The sequence below is a fragment of the Leptidea sinapis genome, chromosome 18 (genome assembly GCF_905404315.1).
Source record: "Leptidea sinapis chromosome 18, ilLepSina1.1, whole genome shotgun sequence".
NCBI classification, from domain to species: Eukaryota; Metazoa; Arthropoda; class Insecta; order Lepidoptera; family Pieridae; genus Leptidea; species Leptidea sinapis.
The window spans coordinates 461,426-482,601 of NC_066282.1; the positions used below are offsets into that span (position 1 = coordinate 461,426).

General features: G+C 37.7%; 1 protein-coding gene across 1 annotated transcript in view; it reads right to left on the bottom strand.

Moving 5' to 3' along the window:
- Positions 1-21,176, bottom strand: part of LOC126969640 (allatostatin-A receptor) — a 149,664-nt gene that overhangs the window by 90,039 nt on the left and 38,449 nt on the right. Inside the window, exon 2 of the mRNA XM_050815205.1 lies at positions 4,993-5,030. The gene's annotated coding sequence lies outside the window, so the exon portion shown is untranslated. The remainder of the gene's footprint in view (positions 1-4,992; positions 5,031-21,176) is intronic.

Below are 21,176 nucleotides of genomic sequence, written 5' to 3' on the forward strand. Positions count from 1 at the left end.
CCCGCTTCTACCTATAACTAATGAGCTTAGATCGATTAAGCAAGTACAGTTCCGTACAAACTAAACACAGATTGACACGTCAATGAATCTACGCAAGTCGTGGGCGCCTGCTCCATTTAAAAGGTCATCAAACGTCTAGCAAATGTGATGGAGCGGGACGGCTCAGCTTCGGAAGGGCTTAACGTAAAATAAATAAGGTTACTCGTTCGTTAGGTCTTCTCTGGAACATACTTCCATAGTCTGGAGTCCTCAGTATAAGGTACATAAAGATAAAATGGAAAGAGTCCATAATCGGTTCATAAAACGACTATCACATTAAAGCAATTACTGACAGACGTGTTCATTGATATCAAAACCTTTTATTTAAGCTTCTAAACAACGGCGTTGACTCTCCATAATATCTATTTTCTAAAATATCTTTAAGGTGTCCACGGATTAACTCTTGGCGTCGTAAACTATTCTATATTGCATCAAGCAAGACTAAACATACTACTAACACATTTATTAGAATAAGTTGCTAATTAATAAGTTATTTTAGGAATAATATATTTTTCATGTCTCTCTCTCCATTTATATAAATTAGCAATTAAGTATATCATGTCAAAAAGTGCCAAGTTATACACTAGTCGGTTTTGGTTAGTTTTTCGTTCAATAAGTTTTTACCTACCTATCATTCTTGTTTCTATGTGCGTGATATACCCAATTATTTAGTTGTAGACATAATTTTCTAATACGTATAAGTTTTTCATTGGATACTGTTTAGATTTAAGTGTTTTATATATTATGTACTAACTATGAACTATTAAATTGAAATTGCTACTGCCTTTAACAATCACTTCATTTATTTAACAACAACACAGAAATTTATTAAAAAATCATCTAATATAGCCCCTGTAGACTCAATCTTGCTAAAACCCATGACAGAAAACAAAGTTGGATGAAAAGTAATGTCTTTAACTAACTCCAATTCTGTAGTTTATGATGAAATCAACACCAAAATTATTAAAGAGTCTGCTAATAAATTAACTGCCATATTAACACATTTAATAAATTCATCATTTGAGATGGGCACTTTCATGACGCCTTGAAATATTCAATAGTCAAGCCGCTATTTAAAAAAGGTGAAAATGTGATCTTAATAATTATCGTATAGAAACGTTGATACCCATGCTGTCTAAAATATATGAAAGAAGCATGTCCAAAAATTAATCGACTATTGCAAAAATTTTCACATAATTAGCACCGACCAGTTTGGCTTTTTTTTATGGAATAGGAGGACAAACGAGCGTACGGGTCACCTGGTGTTAAGTGATCACCGCCGCCCACATTCTCTTGCAACACCAGAGGAATCACAAGAGCGTTGCCGGCCTTTAAGGAAGGTGTACGCGCTTTTTTTGAAGGTACCCATGTCGTATTGTCCCGGAAACACCGCACAAGGAAGCTCATTCCATAGCTTTGTAGTCCGAGGGAGAAAGCTCCTTGAAAACCGCACTGTGGAGGACCGCCACACATCCAGATGGTGGGGATGAAATCCTAACTTGTGGCGTGTCGTGCGAAGGTGGAATTCGGCGGCAGGAATCAGGTTAAACAGCTCTTCGGAACACTCCCCGTGATAAATGCGGTAGAAGACACACAATGATGCGACGTCTCTACGCAACGCCAAGAGATCCAGCCGTTCACAGAGCACTGAGTCCCCGACAATTCGAGCTGCTCTACGTTGCACGCGGTCAAATGGATCGAGCAGATACTGGGGTGCGCCAGACCAGAGATGACAGCAATACTCCATGTGTGGCCGGACCTGCGCTTTGTAGAGCGCTAGAATGTGGGCGGGCTTGAAGTATTGCCGTGCTCTATTGATGACGCCCAGCTTCTTCGAAGCCAATTTGGCTTTGCCCTCCAGATGGCCACGGAATTGGCAATCGCTCGAGATTTTGAGACCCAGTATTCCGATACTAGGCGCGGCTTTAAGAGAAGTGTTCTCGAAGAGCGGTGATACGACAAATGGGTTTTTTTAGTGGTAAACGCGCAAACTTGAGTCTTCTGGGTGTTAAATTGGACAAGGTTCAATTTACCACATTCCGCGACCTTCTCGAGAGAGCACTCGATAGAAGACACAAGTTTCTCCCGGCACTGGTCGACGATTTCCCGAGAGAGACCTGCATGGCCCGTGTATACGGTATCATCAGTGCTGTCATCCGCATAGCAATGTATGTTGGAGGTGTCCAACATATCAATGATATGCAGAAGAAACAGCGTAGGTTATAGCACACAGCCTTGGGGCACTCCAGCATTCACGGGCTTCGGGTTCGAGCAATATCCGTCGACAATGACCTGTATGCTACGCCCAGTGAGGAAGCTGGAGGTCCACTTGCACAAGCTCTCGGGAAGCCCAAATGATGGAAGTTTTGAGAGGAGTGCCTTGTGCCATACACGATCAAAGGCCTTCGCTACATCCAGGCTAACTGCCAGGCCTTCCCCCTTGCTTTCAATAGCCGCCGCCCATCTATGTGTTAGGTATACCAGAAGATCACCTGCCGACCGTCCATGGCGAAAGCCGTACTGTCGGTCGTTGATCAACTGGTGACCCTCTAGGTATACTAAAAGCTGGCGTCTAATTATGCTCTCCATGATTTTAGAGAGCAGGGAGGTGATAGCAATAGGCCTGTAGTTCACCGGATCCGAACTGTCTCCTTTTTTTTGGATCGGATGGACAAGGGCTGACTTCCATGAGTCAGGGACTACGCCTTTGGAATAAGAGTGTCGGAATAAACGCGTTAGCACCGGCGTCAACTCAGGGGCACACGTTCTAAGCACGATTGGAGAAATGCCATCCGGCCCGCTCGACTTCCTGACATCCAACGAAAACAGAGCTCGCCTAACAGTTTTTTGTCTGAACTGTACTTTAGGCATAGAGCTCTGACACCGCGGGATGGTCGGCGGTGTTTTTCCGTTGTCGTCAAGTGTCGAGTTGGAGGCGAAAAGAGCGCACAGGAGCTCGGCTTTCTCTTTTGCCGTATGGGCCAGGGTGTCATTCCTCATGTGCAACGGCTGGTTGAAGTTACCAAGAGCAGCTTTCGACAACGACCAGAACTTGCGTGTTCCGGTCGGGTAACTGGAAAGCTGCTCGCCGATTTTGACGACGTGCTTCGATTTCGCACGGGCGGTTTGCCGCTTAAAGGATCTGGAGGCATGGTTATATTTCCTCTTCAGAACTTTGCAGTTCGGATCCTTTGAGCCCAGCGCCGCAACCCAAGTTCGATACGCCTGTTTTTTGCAGTCAGATGCTGCTTTAACTGACGCATCGAACCAGGGCTGTGATATGCCACCGATCGGTACTACAGAGCTTGGTATAAAAATATCCATGCCCTGCAGTATCACATCGGCTACTGCAACGGCGCAGGCACTAGGATCATCCGAAGGGAAACAAACCCTGCCCCAAGGGTAGGATGCAAAAATGGAACGCATCCTATCCCAATCTGCTGACTTGTAGTGCCAAACGCGGCGGGTCGCTGGTGGTCTGCGACGTTGGCGTCGGATAGGCACTACACTCCTGACCAGGCAATGGTCGGACGTTCCGAGAGGGGCGTCGAAAAAGACCTGGTAACCATCGGGATGTGTAGTCAGCAGAAGATCTAATAAGGACGGCATGTGGCTATCCACATCCGGGAGCCGCATTGGCGACTCAACCAATTGGGACAGACCATACGCCAATGCAAAATTATGCACAGATCGCCCTGCGTAGTCTGTGGTACGTGATCCAAGCCATTTGGCATTGTGCCCGTTGAAATCACCCAAGACTACGATTTCAGCGGAGGGGATCTGTGCAAGCACGTCGTCAATTGCCACTTGAACGCAACCCATGAGATGATCGGTTTCTGTGTTACCACTATGGGACCTGTAGACACACGCATAGATACGAACGCGGTCCTCTCAATCTACGCGGAGCCAGAGAGTAGACAGGTCCCTACCCTCAAAATTGCCGAGACGGCGACAGCAGATATCCTCCCTAACGTACACACATACCCCGGCATGAGGCAAAAAAATGTGCTCAATTTTGTACCCGGGGTACGTTAAATATGACGTATCGCTAGGTCGAGATATCTGCGTCTCCGTAAGGAAACACAAGGCCGGCTGCGCCGTCTCAAGGTGGTGGTGGACGGCGTTTAAGTTGGAGTGAATTCCCCTGATATTGCAAAAGTCCACATGGAGCGTGGAGCGGGGTGCCGTGGTGTTTCTGCCTCGTTTGTCCGCGGTCATGCGCGGTTCTGTGCCCACCCCAGAATACGAAGGGCAGCCCGAGCGAGAGTGCTCGGGGAGGGATTCTCCGGCTCTGGTAGAGCCGGTACCTTCCTGGGGTAATATCTCTTTATGGACCGCTCTCATATTTTGTTGGGGGGAGGGGGTGGGGGTAAGGGATGACCACTGGTCCTCGACACTAACCTATGCGAAACATAGCGGCACTAGGCCGCTACTTCACGCCGGTATTCTGTGCGAGTGTGGTAATTAACCCGGACGAGTCTGGCCCGATTGTGCTGACGTCATAAGACGACAGCGTGACTCTCCCACTTCTAAAAAGCCCTTAGTCGCCTCTTACAACACCCATGGGCCTGGGACTCCCCTATTCTTTTTACGCCCCGGGGAAAGTACAGGGCTTTTGGCATTTGGCTTTTAAAAAAATAAGTTTCTCACTTCACTTACTCTTCATTTACTCTTGTAAAGGTTATAGTTACCAACATCAACAATAGCAATCTAACTACTGGAGTAATTTATGATTTCTCAAAAGCCTTTGATTTAGTTTCCCACGATCTGTTACTAGATAAGCTTGAATTAGTCTGTATCATTACATTACATTACATAAATATTCAGTGGATAGCATCATATCTTAGCAAAAACAAGCAGAAGTTACCAGAACACGTAATCGTAACACGTCTTCAGAATATTATAATAATAAATCAATGTTAATAATAATTATTTTTAACATGAAATACTTACTTGAGATTGGGTTTCTGACATAATCTTCTCAGAAGTACCTGAAAATATAATTGAAATAAATAAACTGGTTCTTTATGACGAAAGCCCAAAAAATGGGTCTGTAAATAAATTATCTGCAAAGAAGAGCTATATTTAATATGAAATAAGAGAAATATCTATATTTGTTTATTTTATTTATTTATTTTAAGTAAACTTTACAGCATTTCTATTCTACAGATTAATTCTATAAACTATATACTTGTATTGCCTTTAACAAAGTTTGGCAGATTAAATTATAATGAAATAATAACGCTGACAAATAAATGGTAAGTAATTATATAAAATAAAGAAGAAAAAGTGCTGAATAATGTGTGCTTGTGATACATGATTATTAAATAGATATGTGTATAGAGTGTGTATGAATATGCGAGAGTGTTATGAGTTGTGAGTAGTGTGTAGTGTTCAGTCTAAAGGGCATCGTTCTCAGCTTGGGACATGTGCTCGATCACTGAGTTAATAAATTTATTACGGCTGATGAAAAAAATGTCAATATCTTTAAATTTTTTTTCGTATAAATTTACTATCCTGTGCAAAACAGAATTAGTACGCGGTTGGCCAACGTCGAAAAGGCATCTACTCCGTGTATGTGCTGTACGGCCCATGCTCCGATCCGTCCGGTCAGAAGCGAACAATCTATTGCAGAGTTAGCCACATCAAATAATAATTTCATGTCTGCTAGTTTCCGTCTATCTTCAAGGGTAAGTAGACCAAAATATTTAAGTCTATCCTCGTATTCGTCCTTTCTTCGAAGAACATAATTTAGGCGACGTGTAAAGGACCGCTGAATAGACTCTAATTGAGAAATGTAAGTAACATACGATGGGGACCAGATCGGTGAGACGTACTCCATAATGCTACGAACATAAGCGAAATACAAAATTTTATGGGAGGCATTTTTTTTAAAACTTTTAACATTTCTATGTAAAAATCCAAGCATTCTATAAGCTTTTTGTGTTATGTAATCATAGTGACAAGTGTACAAAAGCTTACTATCCATCATTACTCCAAGATCACGGACGTGCTCAACTCTGGAAATAGTGGTACCATTAAGAGAATAGTTGTGAGAGATAAAATTGCGTTTTCGGGTATGAGTGATAGTTGGGCATTTGTTGACATTTAACTCCAGTCGATAAATTCTACAGTAATCTGAGAGTCTATGAAGGTCTGATTGAAGTTTGTCGCAATCAGCCAAACTATTAATGGGAAAAAATATTTTTTGATCATCGGCGAACATTAAAATTTTGGAGTAGATGAAGCAAGTCTCAACATCATACAGATAAATATTGAAAAGCAGGGGCCCCAAGTGAGATCCCTGTGGTACGCCAGAGGGTATGCGATCAAAGTTTGATTTATTAATTCCAATCCTAACTGCTTGTAATCTGTCCTTTAGATAAGAGATCAACCATCTCAGAAGGTCACCATGTACACCTACACCCATTAATTTCGATATTAAGATACCATTGTCAATACGGTCAAAACATTTAGAATAATCGGTGTACACAACGTCAACCTGAGAGCCCCCATCCATGTATTTAGTTACGTAGTCTGTGAATGCAGCGAGGTTGGTGACGGTTGATCTCTTCAGTAAAAAGCCGTGTTGAGAGGATGGAATATAAGCTGTGACAGCTGGATACAGCTGGTCATGGACAGCGGACTCAAATAATTTTGCAAAAACTGACAATATTGATATAGGTCTATAATTTTCAACTTTTTGTCGTGAGCCACTCTTGTAAATATGAATAATATAAGCTTCTTTCCATTTATCGGGAAAGACGCCTGTATTAACGGATTGCCTAAAAATTATAGCAAGATGTATTGCAAGTAACTCTGCACATGATTTTACAAATAAAGGAGGAATACCGTCACTTCCAGCCCCTTTGTTAATATATAAATTACACATACATTTAAGAACTATATTTCTAGAAATTTTTATGGAATTAATTATGTTAGTAAAATTTGTCTGCAAAGTAGGAAAGTTAATATTATAATTGTTGGAGTTATGAGGTTGATTGTACACTGAGAGAAAATATTCCGAAAAGCTGTTACAGACCTCTTGGCCACCGTACGGCAAATGAATCATAATCTAACCCCTTACTAATTCTTTTCCATAGGCGATGGTATTTAGCTTTTTCTTTAATAATTTTGATTAGGGGTTTACTAAACCAAACCGGGTAGCGGCGGTCATTAGACATTGCTTGTGGAACCTCGTCATCAATTATGTTCTGTAATACCTCATAAAAGCTTGTCACCATGTCGTTAATATTGGTGCATTTAAGTAAAAAGGACCAATCTATAGAACATAACCGAGATTTAATGACGTCATAATTAGCCTTCTTAAAGTTGTAAATTTTATAGACTGGATCCTTTAATATATTTTTGTTTAGTAAGTTAGGTATTTCTAAGTCTAATGCGGGGTGATGTGGCATATCCTCACGCGTCAGAGGGAGGTCGCAACGAGTGCATAGTACCTCCAAAGTGCAAAAAATAAGATCGAGGAATCTATTGTTACCATTTATAATCGTGTTATATTGATCCAAACCAAGATTAGAGAGAGAATTCAAGAAAATTTGCTGCAGCTCATTGGATATATTTAGAGGCAAACGGAAGGGTCTGTCCGGATAGATAATCCGGATCCAAGTAATTTCATGGAAATTAAAATCTCCTAAAACAATATAGTCATTCGCAGGATTTGTTTCTATAAAATTGCATAAGTATGTCGTTAGGTGTTTAACTTGAGCATCGTGAACCTCCAGTGAGCCAGTCAGATAGGCACAGATGACATGCAAATCGCGCGCGGCACAGAGAGCGCGGGCCGGCAGCACTACGTGCATCAGATCATAGGCAGCATCAGACGGAGCGGGTGCGGGCAGAGGACGTGCGGCGAGCTCGCGGCGCGTCAGTAGCATGACGCCGCCACCGACCGCTCGGGTGCCGCCGCCGCGCCGCATGGTGCCGCCTACCACTGGCCGGTCACGCCTGTGCACGTCTTACCGGTTATCACTTACCTCTGTATCTCGGATGCTATCTAACAGCCAAGTTTCACAAATAGCGACCACGTGATAGTCGTGAAGAAGTAGCCCGTGTTTAAACTCTGTGTTTGCCGCGAATGCTACGTGAGTTTTGAAAATATAACTTAAAAGTCATCGTAGGTAAATGGTAAAAATAAATATAGCTGTAGAAATCGTAGCATTTTATGCGGGTGACAATTAAATTAAATAAAAAATTAGACTGAACAAGTGTAAGTGTGTGTTGTGTCGTAAGTTTAGTGTGTGTGTATGTGCTCAGGTTACAAAGCAAGTATCATACAGGACAGATAAATGTGTATATTTATAAAAAAGGATAAATATTATTTGAAGGACAAAGTATCCGTTGTAAACATTTTCTAATGACTCTTCTTTAGCCTGAGCAATTGTTCCAAATTGAAGACTCGAGTAGCGGGAGCCTTGTCGTGTTGCCTTACATATATTTTTGCATTCCGTGTCCATACGTACTGAAACCCCAATTCCTTGCATTTGTTTCTGGTGGCCTTAAGCAGTGCTTTATTCATGGGGGTAAGATGCTCGTTGACAAATATAGGTTTACTTTCACCAGGGATTTTTATATCAGAGGACATAAGACCGCGTTTTCTCCGAGCAGAATTTCTTAATATACTATCTCTTAGCTGAGTTGATTTAAATTTAACGACGGTGGTTCTCGGCAGCCCCTGGGTTCTGTTACGAGAAGGGAGTCGAGTCGCTAACTCAATGTCTTCAGCTGTCGTTGCCACCTCGAGCGCCGCCGCGAGAGTGCAGATCATCGGCGCTAAAGTTTCCGTTTTGCTCTCTGGTATTCCGAATATCTCGAGGTTCGAGAGACGAGCCCGTTGCTCACCGTCGTTTACTATGCGTTGCAGAGAATCAAATTCGGTCAATTTAGTTTTAAGTTTAAGGTTTTCACATTCTAAATCTGTGACCTTTGTTTGTAGGGTGGTCACTTCCGTGTGCAAGAACCAGCTCCTGCTCGTTTTTTATTAACTTCACTGACTCCTCGAAACAACTTACTTTAGAAGTTAAATCCTTTAATAATTCCTTCTTCATATTGTCCAGTTTAGAGTCAAAGTAATTCCGTAAGTCCAAAAACTACTGAGAGAAATCGATATGCAAAGGGTCTGCGGACGCGGAGCTTACCTCAACGGGCCCTGTCACCGTGTTAGAACGTGAATCACCGCCGCGTTTCGTGTTAATGTTACTGTTATCGGACTTTCCAGCCATCTTTGCATATATTGCTTTCTGTTTTTGTGTATACTTAAAAAGGTTGCACTTTTTAATTCGCCGACCCGAACACAAAACACGTCGTTGTCAGTGACCTATGCTGCCGTAATCGCCTCAATCAGCTTGATTATAAGCGCTATTATTGCACGCAATCGTTTGCACTTTTTTACGGATTACCGTGAATTATAAAATTCTCGCTGCACAATGTTGCTCTTAATTCACTTAATTTAACACTTAAACTGATTCGCAATTAATCCAAACACTTGACTATCGGATATATAACCTTTATAGGCAAATTACAATAATTTTATTAAACTAAATTAGAAGATATACCGCGGTTTAATAATAAAATTTAAGACAAGTGCGGAGCGTACGTCAGCATTACTTATATATGTATAAATATTGTAGGAATAGAGGCATTCAGATAAAAGCTACCCCGAAGGTAAATACTTCCAAAGCCTCGGAAATCACAAGTAGTATATCATGTTTTATTTAACACAAAAATACCTACATTAATGGAATAATTATCAAATTGATGTTTTGGAATAATAACAGTATAGTTTGAGATAGTAGAAGATTGGATACAGCATAATAGCTGTGAACGTTTCGGTTGACTCCCAGATATCGTGAGATACGTAATATTATCCCGTTAACAAACTATTTGGCAACTCAATATCAACCTACCCTCTACTTTCCTAAACTCATACTTCACTTTCCACTGGAAGCAAATTAAAATTATTTTATAATGTCGTGCTTGTATATACACGGGAGTTGGTCAGGGATTGGAAATAAACTCCGCTTATTGAAACGAGTCTTTATTTGCGTTCACTTATCTGAACGTGCACTTCGACGGTCTGCCGCTATCCTCTTGTCGGCGACGATACCTTTAACACGTCACACTGCACCGAACACTAAGTCTCTTCTATCTTCTGCTTCTTCTTCACCTGGATCACTTTCCAATTTTCACTTCTTCTTCTTTTCTCCTTCTTCTTCCTTTACACTTTCAAGTCATAACTAGAACTGGCGTAGGCCACGCTTAGTACGGCTTATATACCCCCGGATCCGTTCTATTTTCAAGATGATTCTCCCATTCCATCTTTAAATATAAATTGTACTAGAAAATTCTTTTAACTATTTTTATCCTGCTTAAACATTTTCCATCCCTTTTTTTCTGTTCGATTTGATCCTGAACTTACTAGAAATTTCCATTCAAACATAAGGTAGTATTGTTTGCGGACGACACTTCACTGATTTTCAAAGTGAAAAGAAACCAAGCTATGTATGACGAAGTGAACGATATTCTATCTGACATCGTGTACTGGTTTAGCGCTAATAACTTATTGTTAAATAGCAAGAAAACGAAATATATAAAATTTACCGTACCAAATGTCAAAAATGTTGATGCAAGTGTTTTGTTAAACGGAGAGGTGATAAAACTGGTGGAATCTGCTAAATTTCTTGGCATTACTCTGGATCTCAAATTACAATAGGGCCCCCATATTGAAGAATTGGCGAACAGACTTAGTTCTGCAGCATACGCGGTTAAAAAGATTAAACAATTAACTACGGTGCGACTTGTATACTTTAGTTACTTCCATAGTATTATGTCCTATGGTATATTGCTGTGGGGCAGCGCTGCCGATATTAATGCAATATTTGTGCTGCAGAAGAGGGCTATTCGCGCTATTTATAACCTAGGTCCTAAGGAATCTTTGAGAGCAAAATTCAAAGAAATTAACATCTTGACTGTTGCTTCTCAATATATTCTTGATAATGTAATGTTTGTTCATAGGCACATAAGTGAATTTGCCAGAAACTGTCATAACCATAATGTTAACACCAGGAACAGACATAAGCTTATAATGCCTACTACTCGACTAAGTCGAGTTAACAAATCTTTTGTGGGACGATGTATATGCTTTTACAACAGGATCCCAGAGAATGTTCAAAACAAAAGTATTACGTTATTCAAAAGAATTGTTAAAAAACGTTTGTGTGGTAAAGGTTACTGTTACATAAATGACTTTCTTAATGATACCACAGATTGGAGCGACCGCCCTCAGGCTATTAAATAATAAGTTTAATTGTACAATGTTACTTTGTTACTTTGTAAATGTTACTTTAATTGTATAACATATTTTTGATGAAAAAAAAGCTCGCTGAGTTTGTTGCGCCCATTCTTCTCAGGCCCGAGGCATTCATTTTGGAATGGATGGTAGTTTTTTGACTTTCAATAAGTGATTTCACATCCTATTTTGAATAAAAATATTTGACGTTACAAAACCCAAAAAATTCCATACACTGGTAGGTGTATCGAACCCAGGTCTACAGCGTCTAAAGTAAACACTTTACGCTAAAGCTACGAGTATTGCTGACAGAGCTGTTGAAATGATCAATGTCTTGAAGTTTGACAGCTCTCGTCATGTACGTTGCTGCACGATATGACGTTTGACAACTCTCGTCATATACGTCGAAGCGTTGCTACGCGACAATATCAACGAGTAAACGCATTTGAACTAAAGGTTGTTAACCTTTAGTTCTAGTAATTACAAAATACTAAAAACGATCACCATAACAGAGGACATCAAATAAGGCAACTCTCTGAAATAAATCAGATGAACGAGGCGAGATGGAGAAAATCCGGAAAATTGAATTCACGCAAAGGCTCCGATACTGTCTCTCAGACCATTAGAACAGTAGACAGAGCGTGTGAGGCGGTCGGTGTGTAGCTACATGTTGTGTTACGAGGTGACATGGCAATAGTGATAATAGTTTATTAGTTATTATTATTATAACACCCACAATTATAATTAGTTTGAATAATATGTTTCTTATATTACTAATGTTTTTAATATATGCAATTGAAAGTCTTTTCGGGAAGCCTGCATCTAAGCGGCGGTCAGGGAATGCTCAACCGTCATCAATTTAATGGTAACTTCTGGGCTGGAGCCAAATTAAACAAACACTTGTTCCAGAGTCAGCAACAAAATGCACACCATCAAATCAAATCAAATCAAAATCAGTTTATTCACGTAGGTCATGGAAATGACACTTATGAATGTAAAAAAAAATCTTATTGAATCTACCGCTACTTCGTAAAGGGTTGAGCTAATGAGAAGAAGTTGCAAGAAACTCATTGCCACTCTTTTATATCAAGAGTTACATTTAAGTACATCGATTTATAAATAATTTCAAATTACAATATAATATATAAAATGTAAAATGATACAACAGATACACTCAAACGTCAAATAGTCAATGTCTTATATGTCCATAGTAATAAATAACATAACAATCTTGATGTGACAAGACTAGACAAAATTCCTAATAACTACAAGATAATTTATAATAAGTAAGTCCTAAATAAGTAAATACAGATACTAATACTTCAACGACTGCCTAGAGGAGAGCCATTCATAATGACGTTACAAGAGTGACGTATATCTTGCACGAATTCTGACCCAAAATTATGATATAGGCAAGGACATGATATGAGATGGATCAACATGGTCAACTGTATTGTGTAAAAATATCAAAACTTTTTTTTAGTATGATGTTGTACGTTGACGTCTGTTAGCCAAGAAGGACAAAAATAAAATGGAATATTATTTATAAAAGCTTTTTGATTGTTTTGATCCTATTGTGATTTATTATACCTATGTGCTCATTATAATTGTTGAGTTTATTGCCAATTCTCTTAAAATTACCAACTTTATATTATTATAGTAATATTATATAAAACAATAGCTTATACAATAGTGTTTATTTTAAATCTATTAGTATAAATATTATTATTTAATTTTATCTTTAACTGCTCTGTCTGTCACAGACTTAGCTTCGACCGTTGCTTAGAAAAATATTTGTGACCATATCAATGTTGGGATTGATAAAGGCGTTTCTCCGTCCGTGAGTCACACCCTCCCCATCACCCTTCGTCGCGGAGACGGAGAAGTAATAGCTTGTTACATCGTGTTCAGATCGAGTCTCTATTGAGTTACGTCTGTGTCAACGAGGTACGCGGGAGTGGAGTGAACGATGACATCAGATGAGGGGCTGTTCCAAATGTAAGTAATATATTAAAACATTCAAATGACGATGTCAAGAATCAAGCTTTTTTGATCATTTTGGCTAGGCGACGCTAAGGACGCGACGAGTAAGGAAAGTTAACGTAATTTATTTAACTGTGTAACTAGTGCTTATTCGAGCAAAGTTTTGAGAGATGAGGGGAAGCTATGGATTCTTACAGACTTAGTAGATAATAATAAATCACAAAAACGGCCAGACGATGCGGCTTTTGTTAAACAACTCCTCCCGTGCCTCCAGTCCTTAAACTGGGTCTTTGTGTCCAGTAATACTGATTCTAACTAACATAACAGCATTAATGCGTTTCATATCATCTACAAAAAAGTATGTTGTATTTGCTTGGTAACAATGAAAACATATTTTGTTTCCGTTATTTTTAAAAATAATCGCCAATACATAAACTCTCTCGCTTTAATTTTTAAACAATAAGCGCTATAGCAGTTGATAGAAACTTTTGATATAACCACAGAATAGAGAGAAAACTGTGGAACAAGTTGTCGAGTAAGTTATTCAATAAGACAAAGTTATTATCTGTAGTGAACACCACGACACAGCCGGCTGCCGTCCCGTCCCGGGCGAACTCGTATTTAAATGGTTTCTACTTTTTGAAGGAATAATGAAATATGTGACTATGCCGTGATCTTCCAATGCATACGTTAGAATGTACTATAGAAGAGGACCAGCAGCTTGTGACAAAATTAACAAAAAATTGTGAACAAAGAAGAACGTACTATATACGCATATAAGAAACTTAATGATTGCTACTTCCTCAAGTACGCAGTATAAATACAATATTTTGTAATTTTATTATCAAATAAAGTGTTAAAACAACCATGATGTGGGATAAACTTCCTTGTGCGGTGTTTCCAGGACGATACAACATGGATTCAAAAAAAGCGAGTACACCTTTCTAAAGGGCCGACAAGGGCCTTTGATTCCTCTGGTGTTGAAGAAGAGAATGTGGTCAGCGAAGATCATTTAACATCAGGTGTCCTGCTCTTCCATAATATAAATGTTATTTGTTAGTCGTTCGTACGCTCTACTCGGTGGTGCTGTATGGCTTTTGGTTTCAACTTCTTACAATTCTGTCGGTGTCGTAGGAATAAAGCAGATAATCGTTCCCTATTGTTGATATCCAAAATATAGAGACAAAATTTACTAGTAATACATTAAGAAATATAATTCATTGGGCAGCTCGATACCGTAAAATCCTGTATTTTCTGTTGAGAGCGAGTGCTCGCTTATTACGACACGTCATGTCGGATACACATGAAACTACAATTTGGCAGGTTACCAAGCAGTGCGCCGTTCTGATAATATTGTCGCGTTAAATTTTATCAAAGTCCTGGTTTAATGTCATGTGAAATTTAATTTTGATCAATGATAATATATTGCTAACGAGCCACTCGCCGCGAACCGGTAATTCGAAAATTATTACAATGAAGAAGAAGAAGAAAAAAATTATTTTGAAACGTTTGAGTAGTTTTGTACAAATACAAAAATATAAGATAAAAATAAATATAAAATTAAGATTGATAAACCAGAAAAAAAAAAACAAAAAGACTGAAACATTTCTACTATATACGATTCAAAAAACGGTCCCAACTCGGCATGTTTGCTGGCTTGAAAACCAACGCTGGTATTCCGTTGGGCCATTTTGTGACGTCACGAAAAATATTTTGATATAAAATAAAAGCAAAACATTTTAGGGGTAGGAAACTAAAAGTAATGTGGTATTAAAAATAAATCTTATAAACTTACATAATGTAACCTAATTTAAAATTAATTTCCTAAGTGTTTCGATCTGATATAATTAACGATGGACAATGAATGAGTTAGAACGTTGTACTTGTATACTCAGTGGCCGCAATTAAATAAATAGATAATTTCTGTTTGTTAGTTTAACGTCAACTGTCAATTATAACTTATCCCAAAAAGAAAAAACTGCAAATGTATTACAAATAACAATCATTATTAATAGTTCATAAAACTGCTAACAGCCAAGTATAAATAACTGACAACTGCATAAATTATATATTTATAGATCTAATTAGAATTGAGAGTTTATGATTTGAATTGAAACAAACTTCACCTCACAAAGATAATGGACAAAGCATAATATTTGGTGAGTACCTATTGTTGTACATTGTAATAAATAAAATATATTAGGTAAAATACACACAACAAAAAAGTCTAAGCAACATGAATGATATTAGAAATTTACCATTTATATTAATTAATTACTAAGTCTTTATTCACTCAAAGTGCATAGGTATGTAAACTTTTTTGTTATTGATGACATACTGGTTGACATATAGGGTGGTTGTAAAAAAAAATCGATAATGTTTTGTTTTTTTCATAAAATTAAATGAAAGGGAATTTGTTTGAATTTAAGTGCGTTTCTATTGCTTAAAATTTTACCAACCATTTAAATAAACTTAGCGACAAAGTTGAATTGTTAGATATTCTTTACGTCATGTAGCGACGTCATTTGACGGCAAATGAAATGCAAAGAGCTGTAGGGATGTTGCAAGCGGGAAGTAATCAATCTCAGGTATCTCGACATTTTTGCATTCATAGAAGTGTTATTTGTCGTCTTTGGCAGCGCTACAATAATACAAGGGAACCCGCTGAACAGCATTCAGGCCGACTGCAAGTCGCCAGCCGATGTTAACCGCTCAAGAGATAAGTTTGAGGCTACAAAATTCAAGTGGTGTTGATGTAAGTCCCCAAACTGTGCGAAATCGACTGAATGAGTACGGCCTAGGAGCTCGACGTCCAATAAGTTGCCCACCGATACGTCACGGGAATCGCGTTCGCTAAATGAATGGTGTAGAGAACGCAGAACATGGACCCAGGAACAATGGGATAAAATTATGTTTTCCGATGAGTCGCGATTCGGGTTTAGGCCTGATACAAGAAGGGTGCGAGTGTACCGTCGGTCCGGAAATACTAAAAGGCACAGGTACATTTAGGAAGTTCATCCATACAGCGCGAGCGGTTCAACAGTTATGTTATCGGCGGGTATTATGAAGAACAGGCGAACTGAGCTCGTTTTTGTAAATGGAAACATGAACGCTGAAAATTACGTTGAGGATACTTTGTGGGGTGATGTATACCTATTATGCTTTTATATCAGGACTTTACATTGGAACCATATTTTTATATAAAAAGAAGCCGCTGAGTTTGTTGCGCCCGTTCTTCTCAGGTCTGATGTATATTTTTTTCGAAAGGGTGATAGCTTTTGACTTTCAATAAGCGATATTATATGCTATTTTGAATAAAAATATTTTAATTTGAATGAAGCGACGCCAAATGATCTAGCCGTTCACAGAGCACTAAGTTCTCGACAATTCCAGCAGCTCTGCGTTGCACGCGGTCAAATGGTTCGAGCCAATACTGTGGTGCACCAGAACACAACCAGATGATAACAATATTCCATAATGTGGCTAGACTTGCGCTTTATATAGGACTAGAATGTGGGACCGCTTGAAGCGGACCGCGTTATAAGTGGAGCGATAGCCATACTTTACCTATATTTATGAAGTCCAGCTTCTACGAAGCCAATTTGCACTTAAATTCCAGGTGACCCAGTTTTCCGACACTAGGAGAAGGAAGAATTCAAGGCGAACTCCTCAAGAGAGTACTCGATAGAAGTTACATGTTTCTTCCAGCACTGGTTGATGATTCCAATTTTCATAGATTCCAACGATCAAAGAACTTCGCTATATCCAGACCGCCTGCCAGGCTTTCTCCTTTGTTTTCGATAGCCACCACCGATCTATGTGTATATCTAAGGCACAAAATTTAACACACATCAATTATATTGATATATATTATGTGTCATAGAGATCAGTATCTATATATTATTATAATGATATAACATTACACGCGGATACCATTCTAATCATATCCATATTTTTTGTTATTTGGCGACGTTTGTCTTAACATAATATTATAATAACAACCTTTGGACAGGTACGAGATCTTTAATAAATATTTATTTGATGAAAATTAATAAAATCATAAAGTTGGAGCTATTCAAAGAATGAAAAAAATTCCTTTGTAATTCGGCTGAGAATTTATATTTAAATTGACGATCACTTCGAAATTATAAGAAAACACAAGTGTCGACTTCAGTTGACGATCTATTATTTAAAATATTTACAGTTTGTAACTCGTTTGTAGTTTGCCGTTCATTGAGAAGTGGCGAACCTGTTATTCATTATTATCTGTTGTGGTTTTTTTTAATTTAAGGTAGTAAATAGATCCTATTTGTGCATTACATATATTGTGTTGGAAGATCGTTACTGTTCGAATAACACTGCTAATATTATTCCATCAAATAGACAGTCATACTTGTAGTTTGAGTTAATCCGATAAAAAAAATCAAAAGTTAAACAACACGTTAAGCTGTTTTAAATACCTTTTGTAGTAATGAAACACAAATAGCAAAACAGAGAGACACAGATAATGATGATAATGATCTTATTTAATCATAAAATTGTACAAGGGTTCAAAATAAAGGAGGAAGGTTGACAACGTTTGTACGGAAGAACGCCATGGTCCATTCTCATATCACATTAGCTGCAAGCCGTTGATAAACCAAATAATATTTGAAATTTAATAAAAAACAATCACTAGCTGAAAACGTTTCCTTCAATTATCGTCTCACTCTCAACTATTAGCCAACGTTAAGATTGAACCCCAAGATGATTCCAGTCTCTTTCTTTTCAGTTATCTCGGGATTCATTTTAATATAATTTACAATTCAATGTCAGACTTCTGACATCTGATAATGATATTTTATAGGGAGTTATTCACAAATGTAACATTCACTAATATTCATAATATATAAATAAAGGCGAGTGGTTGCCCTCGACTACGCTCGCGGAGATATTCTGAATCTAATCAGATGCCACCATATCACCTAATCGGATTTCACCATATCATACGCTAGAATTTTGTCAATCGGAGCTCTAAATACATTTTGAAATGGGTCTGCCTGCAGTAATACTTACCCGCTTCTAAAAGAACAACATTCCGATGTTGGAGAGATTATCCAAAAAAGAAAGAAAAAGACACATTTAAGAAACTCGACATCTCGCGTATAACTATTAAATAAACATTTAAATTTCATAACAATTTTATATTCGCTTGATTATTCCAAAGAATTATGAACCATGTTATGTGCGACAGTGAGATACATATCTAATACAGTCCACATTCTGATCACATTCCACGTATCTGTATACCTCAAACCTAAATTATGGAGAGTGTCTCGTATTCAGGCTCCTGCAACAGAACAGAGCCATCATCTGCGTCCTTAGAGTGCTGTGTTTGTCAATATACAGAGTGACACATGATACAATAACACACTTGCACTGTAATATGCAGTACAATAACACATTCAGATGAAGTTCTCGACGTTGAAAGTTGCGTCATCACCTACTAACATATGAGTCCAGCCGTCCCCGGGGATTATTGAAATACAACCTTAAGGCATCGTCCTTGTAACGTCGCCATTTTATCAATTACTGAAGATGTAGGTCACTATCAGATTTATTGGGATTATTGTGATCGAATGACAATAAGACTGATACATTTATTTGTACCTGAGAATACAAATTAAAATGGCGACCACCTAAAACACTCAATTTGTATAAGTATTGAGTTTGAAAAACTGTAATTTAATAAATGGTGGATTGGAAGCTAAGATGTAAGATTCTGTAAAAGTGTATGAAGTTTATGAACAAACAAGAGGCTAGCAAAAAATATATTTAATTAGCCAGGAAGTTCAAGTTGGCCCCAGAAGATTGGCTCAAATTGTAAAAAATTAAGTCGATTGACAATCTCCCGTTTAATTATAATATCACTGCTTTGACAATATACCTGCATCATATATAATCCTGGGGTCACAACAGTAAAGTCAATCCTTATCGAACACTGACACGCCCCGTCTGCTCCGACAATCACAAACCTCAGCATCCGAACATGAACTAGCAGACCAATTCACACAATTCATTCAGTTAATTAGTTAAAAAAAATCAAAAACTACAAAATCCATCTATTTAATTCAATCCTTCAGATCAAAACAAATCAGCAATATTTGTGTGACTCACACACGTTTCAGAACTCTGTTAGGAAGTTACATTATTACCTTATTTTTAATATGAATAAAATTATTATCAATATCAAATCTATTTAAGATCCAAATCCAAAAGAAAATTGTACTAAGATTACATTTAAAAAATATTAAATAATAAAATGCTGTTTCCAGCTATTTTTCTTTTGTTTTTCTTTCTGTCAAAATGAGTGTATCTAATATAAGTAGTGGGGATTCGCCGGTTCTGCCTCCCCGGTTCTGGCTCACTTGTTCGTGATGCCTACTAAAAAAAAAAAGTTTGGTGTCAAACTGGGGGTATTTCCGAGCGATTGCGCTGATCCGTTTTGTGATATCTCTTATAGTTTCAATGTTAGCTTTTTAAGTTAAACAGATCCATACTCATTACTAATCAGTTGTAATTAACCTAACGATTGGTGAGCGACTCAATGTCGATTCTTTGAAAGTGATAGATGTAATTAGTAAATTACCTCTCACATTCGTTACTACGATTAAAACGACAGTTTTGTGCTGTGTTTATTATTAAGTTAACAGATGATATAGATAAAGTATATAATAAAACATCGTTGCAGATTGTATCATTTTAAAAATATTTGATGAAATCATTCAAACTCTTCTTATTAAACTTAAAGTATAGATACATTAAACAGTACTCGCAACACATGCTGCGGTAAATAAATTCTTTACTCTTGTAGTATTGAAGATATACTGGAATCCCTGAGCCGGGCGATCATATGAATTGAAGTATTGAATAATGTATTTAAAAGTTATTGGATTACAACTTACAATAAAACAAAACATAATTTTAAGTACATATTTAATTTCAAAGTTATAAGGCAATATAGTAGTAAGTTTAACTAAAACTAATACACACCTTTACAAACGATCAAACATAAGCATAACTGCGGTAATCTACTGAAATATTAAGATTTTTATCAATTTTATTGTATAAGAGCTTATTCAAAACGAACTTTGATTTATGAAATATGTAACTTGAGTTAAGTGATAAAGCTCTTTGTCATTTTCTTAATGTAACAAATTTTGAGATAAAGAAATTACACTTTAGTTTCTGTGATTACTTCCTTTCGCGAATATATCAACAATTCGACCGTCAGATTTCCTCATCGGGTCATTAATTATTTTTAGTATTAGTTTAAGATTTTTCTTCCGCCAAACATATTATAGAGATCTGGTAGTCATATCTTGAAACTAATTGACATGGTTGAGATTGTATAAAGGTTGCATTTCATCAAAGCATCAGGTGATGGTATGGTATAAATTTATTTACGAAAACTGATTTTCCACACCCACACACAATGCAGGGTGCATGTCTAAATAAAAGATGTATCTACTCTAATTATTTTCAAAAAAAATAAAATTCAAACCAAAACTTACATAACATTTATTTTATTTTATGGTGACTCCAAGCTAAGGTATCAATATAATTTGCTCAAATATACCGTTTGGTATGACAAACTAGATTTATTTATTCGTTGAGTGAAAATATTATGCATTATTGACGTAAGTTTATGCATTGAACAATATACAGTCTTATTTTTAAATAGGCATTATTCATTTTCATTTACTTACTTAGTAACACTTATAAAATTTGGAATTGCATTTTCCCGCAACATCTTACGCATATATTATTTAGATCTAAGTCTAGGAATTCATTAAATATGTTAACT